The 11728-nt window shown below is 36.7% G+C and overlaps 1 pseudogene; it reads right to left on the reverse strand.

The window, feature by feature from the left end:
• Window positions 1-1106: 1106 nt before the first annotated feature.
• Window positions 1107-10538, reverse strand: LOC150020735 (polypeptide N-acetylgalactosaminyltransferase 1 pseudogene; annotated as a pseudogene).
• Window positions 10539-11728: the final 1190 nt, after the last annotated feature.

Genomic DNA, 11728 nt, shown 5'->3' on the forward strand with positions numbered 1-11728 from the left:
TCATATACTAAAACTGAAGATTCATTGGTGTGAAAAAAAATGTGTAGTACAGTAGTATGAGTCATGGGTATCAAGCATAATCAATTGAATCAAGTTAAGAAGTTAAAAATAAAAATGTGGAAAGAAATGTGTGTGTAGAGGGCATGTTTGTGTACCTGTGGGGTGGAGGGGTGGGGGTTGAAAATCTACAGGCCAGTTGACCTAAGAGCAACTGAGATATCTAACTTGTTCAGTTGGGACCAGACATTATATCATACCTATCTTTCTCAAAAGGCAATTAAAAATAACAATTTCAACTGTCCATAAACCACATAACTTTTAATGTAGAAAGAAATTACCCATGTGAAAAAAACTATTTTTCTTCAGCACCCAAAGGATAAAAAAGCATCCATAATTATAACAAATGAAAACATAATAAATGACATTGGAATCAGTTGTTCCTCTCCGTTGAGGTTTATAAAATCCATATAGAAATTTTATATTATACCAAATAAAAGTCATAGTTCTGGTTTCATTTACTTTAAACTCTTTTAAAATATTTTTAAATATAAAATTTTTTTTTCATGGTACTGAATCTTATTCCAGTTCTTTTTCATCATTTAGTATACTGGCTACCAGTTCTAATCAGGAAAAAATAAAAACCCCTTGGAAATCTTTTCATTATGATAGCATGTTCAGCAGAAATAATTGATATATAAGCAAACTATGAAGGTGCAGCTCTCCCCAAAGCACATTTTGTTGATTGTTCTACTGTCAACACTTTTCGCACTGATTCTTGACAAAAGACTCTGTCCATCTGCAAGCATCAGTGAGGAGTCTCACTAGCATGTAGTTTCACACTCTTGGATAGGAAAGGCTAGCTCACAGCAAGAGAAAAGCCCCAGGAGTTGAAGTCTTAGTTCCTGAAGAACCTTACATCTTGCAGAGCAAGAAAACACTTCCCCCCCCCCCTTTTTTTTTTTAGCATCTTAAAAATGTGTCAGGAATTTATGCTAAAGTTGCCCACTTAATCCTCATTTATTCATTTTGCAAATTTGGTCCCAAAATGTTTCTGGAAGAGAGACAGTTAAAAGAAGCCACTGCTGAAGAGGCTTTCACTGAAGCCTCTAACAGAAAGCAGGAAACTGGCTATCCTTTCTGTGCCTTTAACCAAGCACTGCTTATTCTTCACATGCTATAGAGTTCATGTTACTTGCTATACTCCAGAAGTTGATTGTCTTTTATGTCATGGATTTGAGCACTGTGATCAAGCCATTAAGTTTGGAAACATCCAAATAAAAGTCATTTGTTCTCATTTCTTTACTGTCAGTATATGGGAAGTCCTAATTACATCCCATAACCATATAACTAAAAGTTCCTAGCTTTTCATTCTCTTTTATCACTATGCTCTTTAGAAATTGATTTATTACTACATTTTGTATCTCTCCCAAAGATAAATAGTGATACAGAATTTGAGAAACAGGGTATTCTTTAGGCATCAAGGGAAAGATTTGCATTGCAATTTATGTCTTAGACCAAGTCTTGTTGATTTATCTCCACAATCTACCTTTGTAACACCTTGGGAAATTATACAAAAGAAATTCTAGATTTCATCTATCCAAACTTATTCAAGTCATCTGTCCTGTACCTCAGAAACACGGGAAGTATAGATTTTCAAGACACATATCCAAAATGTAAACAAGTAGCAACTTCCAAAGTATGACTGCAATGCCAAATACCCTGGCTGGTTTGGCTCAGTGGATTGAGCGTCGGCCTGCGAGCTAAGTGTCGCTGGTTCGATCTTCCAGTCAGGGCACATCAGAGAAGGAAAACTCTGACTCCAAAAAACCTCCGCTGCCTTGCGGCATACCTCTTCAGGGGAAAGGCTAAGGGAGTAAACCCCGACAGAAAATCCGGAGCCGGAGTCCCTAAGGCGGTTTGACGTTGTAGTCAACACCGGCAACTCCTGCGGCGCACCTGAAGCCAAGCTGTATTGACTCCGTCTTTCCCTTGGACCCTTCAGCTGCGAAGAGAGGGGGGGTCTGCTGCATGGGCAACAGCAGATCCTCCATATCACCCTGCCCAGGCTCTGTAGCTTCAGCTTCACTGGAGAGGACACTCCAGCGTCATCACAAGATGTCGATTCAACACGGGAGGAGACAGATACCATGTCACTCCCGAGTCGGACTGCACAACCATTCTCGGCGGTGCAGATAGACTCTTAAGAAGCTACACCATCGTCTCTCGAGACGGACGGCTACCGACGACAACTCCTCTTCATATATTCATTCTGGCATTGTATTAGTTGCTCAGATTAACATAACAAAGTATGACAAACCAATGGTCTTTCTACAATGTGAATTTATTGTCTTACGGTTATGAAGGTTAGAAGTTTGAAATCAAGGTGTCCACAGGGAATCAGGAGAAAACTGGGTGTAATTGTATTTCTATCAGATGAAACATATTTCAAAATGAAAAAGGTAATGAAGACAAAGATGAACATTTGATCATGATAAAGGGGACAATATATTTAAAAGGTATAAAACTTATCAATATATATATGCACCCAATCTGGGAGCATCAAAACATATAAAGCAACTACTAACAAAACTAAAGAAACTGAAAAAAAAAACACACTGTCATACCAGGGGACCTAAATAACCCATTGACAGCTATGGATAGACAATCCAAACATAAAATTAATAAGAAAATAGTGATCTTAAATAACATATTAGAACAAATGGACATAGTTAATATTTACAGAGCTTTTCAACTCAGAACACCAAATTATACATTGTTCTCTAGTGCACATGGAACATTCTCAAGGATAAATCATATGTTGTGACACAAAATCAACTTCAACAAATTTTTAAAAATTGAAATCATACCAAGCATATTCTCCAACCACAATGTTTTAAAGTAGAAAATCAACAGCAAAAAGATAGTGGGAAAAACTACAAATATATGGAGATTAAACTGAATGCTGCTAAACAACAACTGGGACAAAGAAGAAATAAAAGGAGAGATCAAAAGATGCATAGAGATAAGTGTGAATGCCAATACCCCATATCAAAACATTTGGGATACAGTGAAAGCAGTAATAAGAGAGTTTACATCACAATAGGCCTATCTAAGGAAACAAGAAAAATCCCAAATAAACAACCTAATATTTCACCTTAAAGAACTAGAGAAAGACTTCCGGCCAAGATGGAGGCCTAGATAGACACGTTGGGTCTCCCTCCACAACTAAGAAGGAATACAACTACCTCAAAACTAGAGACAACCAGAAGCCCCAGAAAATCAAGCTGCATGGAAGTCCAACAAACAAAGATACAAAGAAGAAATACTCATCCAGACAGGTAGGAGGGGTGGATCCTGGGTGGAGAGGATGCGGTGTGGTGGCAGCGGCGGTGGCAGCAGCAGCAGCAGGCCAGTGGAAAGCGCAGTCACATATTTTAAAAAGTGGGGAGGGACACCTGGGGAGCATTCCCAGCTCCTGACCAAACCGCACAGCTCACAGTCTCAGCACCAGGGAAAATCAAGCCTCTTTGCTTCTGACTGTGCAAACCAGTGGGGGTTGGGACAGAGGAAGAAGCTGCCAGTCTCTTGTTTAAAGGGCCCCCATGGTCCTAGAATGTCCAGAGATCCACCCACTCTGGGAACGACAGCCAGGGCAACCGCTAGAGAGGCGCCAGTCCTATATGGAAGTGTGAGAAGAGCCTGGAAAAGGGGGCAAGTGCTGAGCAAGTGGCATTGTTCCCTCTCGGACTTCGCCCTCCCCACCACCACATACAGTGCCACAATGCGGTGAAACAGGCTGCGCTGTACTGAGGAATACCAAAGGCTCTGCCCCTTACAATGTAACAGGAGTGACAGCTCTACTTAAGACACAGAGGCAAACAAACACAGGAGCCTGTCAAAGTGAGGACACAGAGAAGTATGGCCCAAAAGAGGGAACAGATCAAGGTTTCAGTGCGAGGACTAAGCTACAAGGAGATAGCCATCCTAACAAACGAGGAGATAGCAACCCTAACAGATGAAGAGTTCAAAACACTGGTAATAAAGATGCTCACAGGCTTGACAGATATGCTTCAATATGGCAAATGCATAAGGGAAGAAGTGAAGGCTATGCTAAGTGAAATGAAGGAAAATCCACATAAAATCAATCGTGAAGGGAAGGAAACTGGGGTTCAAATCAATGATTTGGAATATAAGGAAGAAAAAAAAAAACAGTTAACCAGTACAGAGTGAGGAGACAAGAATTGAAAAAAAATGAGGAGAGGCTCGGGAACCTCTGGGACAATCTTAAACGTGCCAACATTCTAATCATAGGGGTGCCAAAAGGAGAAGAGGAAGAGCAAGTAATTGAAAGTTTATGTGAAAAAACAATGGGGAAACTTCCCTAATTTGATGGAAGAAATAGACATACAAGTCCAGGAAGCACAGAAAATCCCAGACAAGCTAGACCCAAAGAGGACCTCACCAAGATACATCATAATTAAAATACCAAAGGTGAAAGATAAAGAGAGAATCTTAAAAGCAGCAGAAGAAGAGCAGAGAGTTACCTACAAAAGGGTGCCTATAAAACTGTCAGCTGATTTCTCAAAAGAAACTTTTCAGGTAAGAAGGGATGGGCAAGAAGTATTCAATGTGATGAAAAGCAAAGACCTACCATCAAGATTACTCTATCCAGCAAAGCTATCATTTAGAATGGAAGGGCAGATGAAGTGCTTCCCAGACAAGGGAAAGCTAAAGGAGTTCATCATCACCAAGCCCTTATTATATGAAATGTTGAAGGGACTTATTTAAGAAAAATAAGATCAAAACTATGAATATTAAAATGACAACAAAGTCACAACTATCAACAATTGAATCTAAAAAATAAAAACAAAACCCAAATAAGCAAACCAGAATAGGAACAGAATCATAGGTATTGGGATCATTTGGAGGGTTATCAGCTGGGAGAGGGTGGGGGGAGAAATGGGGAAATGGTGCAGGGATTAAGAAGCATAATTGGTACAAAATAGACAGGGGGGAGATAAGAATAATATAGGAAAGGGTGGGGCCAAAGAACTGATATGCACGACCCATGGACATGAACTAAGGTGGGTGGGATTGCTGGAGGGAATGGGGAGTACTGGGCAGAGGGGAGCAAAGGGGAATAAAATTGAGACTACTGTAACAGCATAATCAATAAAATATACTTAAAAATAAAAAAGAACTAGAGAAAGAACAAATGAAACCTAAATCAACAGAAGAAGAGAAATAATACAATTAGGGAAGAGCTGAATAAAATAGAGAATTAAAAAGACAATAGAAAAGCTGATGTTTTGAAAAGATTATTAATATTGACAAACCTCTGGCTAGAGTCACTATGGAAAAAGATAAAAAACTTAAATAAACAAAATCAGAAATAAAAGAGAGGTTACAGTGAACACCGCAGGACTACAAAGAAACATACAAGAATGATATAAAGGCTATATTACACAAAATTCAATAACCTAGAGGAAATGTACAAGTTCTTAGAAATATATAATCTTTCTAGACTGAATCACAAAGAACTAGAAAATCTAAATAGACCAATCAATAGTAAGGAAATTAAAACAATCATCAAAGCTTCCCAAAAGTAAAAGTCCAGGACAAGATGGTTTCACTAGTGAATTCTACCAAACATTTAAAAATATTTAATACTTATTTTCTAATGTCTGCCTAAAATTTGAAGAATGACAATACTTCCTAACTCATTTTATGAGTCCAAAATTACCGATATGAAAACCTGGCAAAGATAATACAAAAAAAGAAAAGAAAAGAAAAAGAAAGCTACAAATGGATATTACTGTTGAATACAGATGCAAAAATCCTAAAAAATATATTAAATAAAATACAAAAATACATTTAAAGAGGTACAATACACCACAATCAGTGGATTAATTGCAGGGGCATAAGGATTGCTCAACATATGCAAATTGATTAAAGTAATATTCTGCATAAAATCATATAAGAATATCAATAGATGCATAAAATGCATTTGACAGGAACTACATATATTTATGATTAAGACTTTCAATAAAATATTGAAAAAAGAAAAGTACCTCAACATACAAGGAGGCAACACCCCCCCCAAAAAATAAAACAACAACAACCTGGCGTTATCTTCTGGAGGGAAGGCCACTTAGAGTATAGTCTTATACCTGCTAAGTGACTGTTCTAGGAACACATCTGTATCAGCATACCTGCTGGTGTTGTTGTGAGAGGCTGTATTCAGCTTCAGTTGATTTTTTAAGGTTCTTTCAACAAGTTTCCCCATTTCACAGTGGCTCAAAGACCAAAACATAAGACTTCAAACAATAAAATACAGAGACAAAAACATAAGTATGAAACTTGTAGACTTTGGTCATCAATTTTATAAATTTGACTTTAGGGAATTAAAGAGTTAAAATAGATGAATGAGACTATATCAAACTAATGAACTTATGCATAGCAAAAAAAAAAAAAAAATCACCAGCAAAGCAATAAGGCAATCAATTGAATAGAAGAAGAAATTTGCAAAAATACCTGCAATAAAGGGCTAATATCCAAAACATATAAAGAACTCATACCACTCAACAACAACAATAAAGCAATCTAATTAAAAATGGGCAGAGAACCTGAACAGACATTTCTGCCAGGAAGATATACAAATGGCCAACAGATAAATGAAAAGATGCTCAACTTCAGTAGCTATTAGGGAAATACAAATCAAAACCACAATGAGATATGACCTTATACCTGTTAGAATCCCTATTATCAACAAGATATGAAATAACAATTGTGGAGTGGTTGTGGAGGAAAAGGAACCCTTATGTACTGTTAGTGGGGATGTAAATTGGCACGGTCACTGATGAAAACAGTATGGAGGTTCCTCAAAAAATTATGAATAGAGCTACCATATGATCCAGCAACCCTTCTGAATATCTAAACAAAAAATCTGGAAACACTTATTCATAAAAATATATGTACCCCTATGTTTACTGCAGCATGATTTATATGGCCAAGACATGGAAACAACCAAAGTGTCTTTTAATAAGTGATTGAATAAAGAAGATGTGGTACGTGTGTATGTGTGTGTGTGTATATATAAAATAAAATATTATTCAGCTATAAGAAAAGATTAAATACTGCCATGGATCTTGAAAGCATCACGCTAAATGAAAAGAGTCAAGAACCAGATGATGTCACTCATATATGGGATATATGTGAAAGCAACAAATGAACAAATAAGAAAAATAAACAGGCAAGAACTCATAGACCCAGACAACAGTATGGTGGTTACCAGAGGGAAAGGGGAGTAGCAATAGTAAATGTTAAAGAGGGTCAAATATTTGGTGATAGGAGAAGATTTGATTTTGGGCGGTGAACACACAATGCAATATACAAATGATGTATTATAGAATTATACACTGGAAACATATGTAATCTTATGAATCAATGTCACCCCAATAAATTTAATAAAGTATTTTTTTTTAAAGGTGTCTGCAGACAGGCTCCTTCCAGAAGCACTAAAGAAGGCTCTATTCCAGGATCCTCATGTAGCTTCTGATAGTTCCTTGGCTTGTGGCAGCCTAACTGAAATCATCACACGTGGTATTTTCCCTTTGTATGTGTCTAAATTTTCTCCCTTTCATAAGGGCACCAATCATATTGGATCAGGGCCCACGTAATGATCTCATTTCAACCACCTCCAAATAAAATCCCTGCTTATTTACTGGGGATTAGTATGCCAAAATATCTTTTTTGAGGGGGACACAATTCAACCCATAGCAAACATCAGATATTCCAATTTCTTACAAGTTATTTCCAGTCTATTGAAAAAACCCTCCAGCCATGGGTGATGTTCTGACAGGAAGACTCCCATCAACTTTCCTTCACTTCACTTCTCTTTGTGAAACAGAGTATCAGCAAGAATTGAGCTTCCACTTGAATACACCATAGGTCACATCATTGCCTGCCATGTACTCAGAAAGTGTCCTTGATAACCACATCAATGATTAGATATACAACTGATCTCCTTTCATGTTAAGGAAGGAGCTTAAGGAAGGCTCAATCCACCCACTGAACAGTCACAACATGAAGATGATCACTTAACCTTTAGACACAATAGCTCTTTGTTCAGTCTAGCTCTGATCAATTCAGAACGTTATTCCATCTGGATTACGTAAACTAGTACTTTCAGTTTTTTCACCTAACTTTCTAGAGATCTTTTCAAAAAATTTCTTACTGACATCAGTTACCAGAACAGTTTCTTGCAGTGTGTACCTGTTGCAGAAGCAACTCCCAAAATTCAGGCTTGTGTGCCCTTGTGTGCAGGTAAAGCGAAAACATTGGGACACTGGTGCTTGGAAGGAGGACGGTTTATTTGACCTGACCAAAGCGAGAGTATGAGAGAGCAAGGTTTCTTAACCGAGATTTCTCCCAAAGCAAAAATAGGCATTTCTTCTGCAGTCAGGGAGATGGCGGAGTAGTGGCAGAGAACTCAAGGGATTCCATGTTTCTTTACTCACTGATAACTTTTTGCTATCAGACTCCTGGGTGTCAGCAGCTCTACCTTGAAGACTTTCTTTTTCCTTCTGCAAACACTCATAAATTCTCTGAGCAACACTGGAGTGATCTCCTGCAGCCGAGGAGACAGCACTGAGCAACTGATGACTACCTTTGTGAGAACCAAAGGAATTGAACAGGAAGAGTGGTCCAAAGGGAAACTAAGGCCTAATTAAGAACCAGAATATTTAATCCTTGCTCCAAAAGTACCTAGGGTATTCAACGTGCCCCCTCGACCACAACTCTGGACTCCTGCTGTGTTCAGTTGGGCGGGCGGGAGGGCTGAGCTTTGCCTTCAGCGCTGAGTCTGCCCCGCCTTCCAGCAGCCTGGGGCCACCTGGGCGTGGTCACTGCAGTGCGCCCCAGGTGGGAGCCGGTGAGCTTGTGTGACTGTGCAGCAAATCTCAGTGAGGCGCCTTTGGTTTGCTTTTGTTTTGTTTTGTTTTGTTTTCAGGTTGCCATAATAATTATATGAAGGCAGTGTTTTGCTACATTCCAGTCTTCCTGTGAATCTGAAGCATTCAAGTTAACTGCTTGTCAGTGTGATGTAGCTTCAGGTTTCATGCAAATTTAAGGAGAAAATTTGCCTTCAATTGTATGACTGCTTTTTGCTTGATTGTTTTGCTTTATCTCAAACCTCTTCTGTTCACTTATTTTCCTCCAGCTTGCACCGGATAGGGCAGTCTTCAAGCGCAGGTGCTGAACTGCTGTATCACTTCAAAAACGTGTTGGTTGATGTAATCTTTCCTATTTTTTCACGCAAGTAGTCACAAGGTATGGAATGCACAAGAATGTGATTTTATATTCCATCCTCTGGGGCTATTTATCATTCGACCTTATTCCATTTACATGAGTATTTGTGCATTAATTCTATAACACAATATATAAAATATTCCATAGAGATTGAAGGGAAATATGTAATCAAAGTTCTGGTGTCCGGAATTTTACAAATATGTATGATATATGTGTCTATGATATATAATATAACTACATTATAAAATGTAATATAAAAGGTACAATTAAAATATATAACAATATTTTAGATATACACAGAAGTAAATATTTATTAAAATGTTTCCTTAAGATTAAAATATGGCCTATATCTTGCCATTTATGAAAAATAAAATAATGAGTAAGTAAATTAAAAGTTGATAATTTTTGATGACCAAAAAAACAATCCTCTCCGCCTCAGTTTATAGAGAGAATTTTAAAAATACAATAATAGGAATTAAAAAGAGCATAAAAATATTAAAATAATAAATGACTGCTATATGCTCATGGGACAGAATACTTAAAAAAATAGAGAGCATGCATGAGATATAAACATGTTTTTTAAAATGACCCTTCCTGACTTTGTAAAAATGGAAAATTACTTCATAATACATCATTAGAAAAGACCAGTGCCATATGGGTTCATAGTAGCATGAGTTTTATCATTGTATCATTACTTTTTTCTAAAACTAGTTAATTCCAATGTTATTGATATTTTTTTTAAAAAAGCAATTCAGCAGTGTATCATAAAGAATGATAGAATTAAACCAAGTAGCTTTTCTTTTAGGCATACCATAGTGACTTAGTATCAGAATATTCATCCACATAATTTATTACATCAAAAATTTTTAAAAGAACCAAATGAACAAATCAAGAGATTTGAAAAGGGCATGGTAAAATTAATTGTTGGTCATATATACATATATATGGAAAATAATAAATGAAAATTTGTTAACACAGTAAAGGCTAAAGTAGCACACATAACAGAAAAGATTATTATAAATAATGAATGACTAAAACATTTAATTGAAATCATAAATAGGAAAGGAAGTGATACCTATTGTCATTAATAATGTTTATTCCTTGATTAAAATAATTCATGAGTTGATACTAATATTTCTAATTCAAAGATAGGACTATACAGTGTTTATCAACATTTCTAACTTACATCTGTCTCCTCTTTTCTTGACACTGAAATCCCTGATGCTCATGTATCCTGGAGATGACATAATTATAATATCATGTAATTATTCATCTGCTTTATCTCACATTACACAGAAGTCATTTTCAGGATAATATACTGCCAGCAATGTGGTTATTAAAAACGTTTGAAATTTTTTCTATGTACTCTTCCTATTTGCTTCCCTTTTTAAAAAATAAAAATTTTACTTTAAAACGGTTTTATATGTTCAGACAAAAATTGCAAAGAGTACAAAGAAATCTTGTATACCCCTCTCTTTCGTTTACCTCTACTTTTCACATCTTACATAACCATAGTACACTTACCAAAACCAGAAAACTAAAAGTAGTGTATTACTATTAACTAAACTCCAGCCTTTACTCAGATTTCACTGTTTTTTCATGTCATTTCTTTTTTATTTCAGGATCTAATCCAGGATACCATATTTGTATTTAGTTTCATGTCTGTTCAGTCTTCTCCAGTTTGTGATGGTTTTGCAGTCTTTGTTGTTTATGACCTTGACAATTTTGAGGAGCACTAGGTAAGTATTTTGTAGAATGTCCCTCAGTTTGAATCTGTCTTACATAATCAGTCTGGATTATGGGCTTTTGGAAGAGAGTTCAGGGGTGAAATGCCCTTCTCATGTCATCGTATTAGGGGATACAATGTTGTCAGTATAACTCATGACTGATGATGTTGACCTTGTTGGCCAAAGTAGTTTTGGTCAAAAGCCTCCACGCTAAAGGTACTTTTTCCTCCATCTCTCCATACTCTGTTTTTGGAAGGAAGTCATCTACACTAAAGGTATAGGAAGAATTAAACTCTACCTCCTGCAGAGCAAGCTCTATTACATAAATTATTTGGCATTCTTCTAGGACTATTTGTCTCTTTTTCCCATTTGTTTATTTATTCAGTTATTTATGTGCATTATTAGAAACAGGTTTTGTATTTGGGCTTATAAACTAAACTTTATTTATCTATTTATTTATTTAATTGAATTCATCAGGGTGACATTGGTTAGCAAAATTATACAGATTTCAGATGCACAATTCCATAACATATCATCTGTACACCGTATTGTGTATTTACCACCCCAAGTCAATCTCCTTCCATCACCATTTTCCCCCCTATATCCTCTTCCACCTCCCCCGACCACTCTTCCAAGAGCTGTCTGCCTGCTCTCTGTCTATGAATGTGCTTCTATTCATTTTGCTTATTAGT

The sequence above is a fragment of the Furipterus horrens genome, unplaced genomic scaffold, assembly GCF_987537825.1.
Source record: "Furipterus horrens unplaced genomic scaffold, mFurHor1.1.pri manual_scaffold_1, whole genome shotgun sequence".
NCBI lineage: Eukaryota > Metazoa > Chordata > Mammalia > Chiroptera > Furipteridae > Furipterus > Furipterus horrens.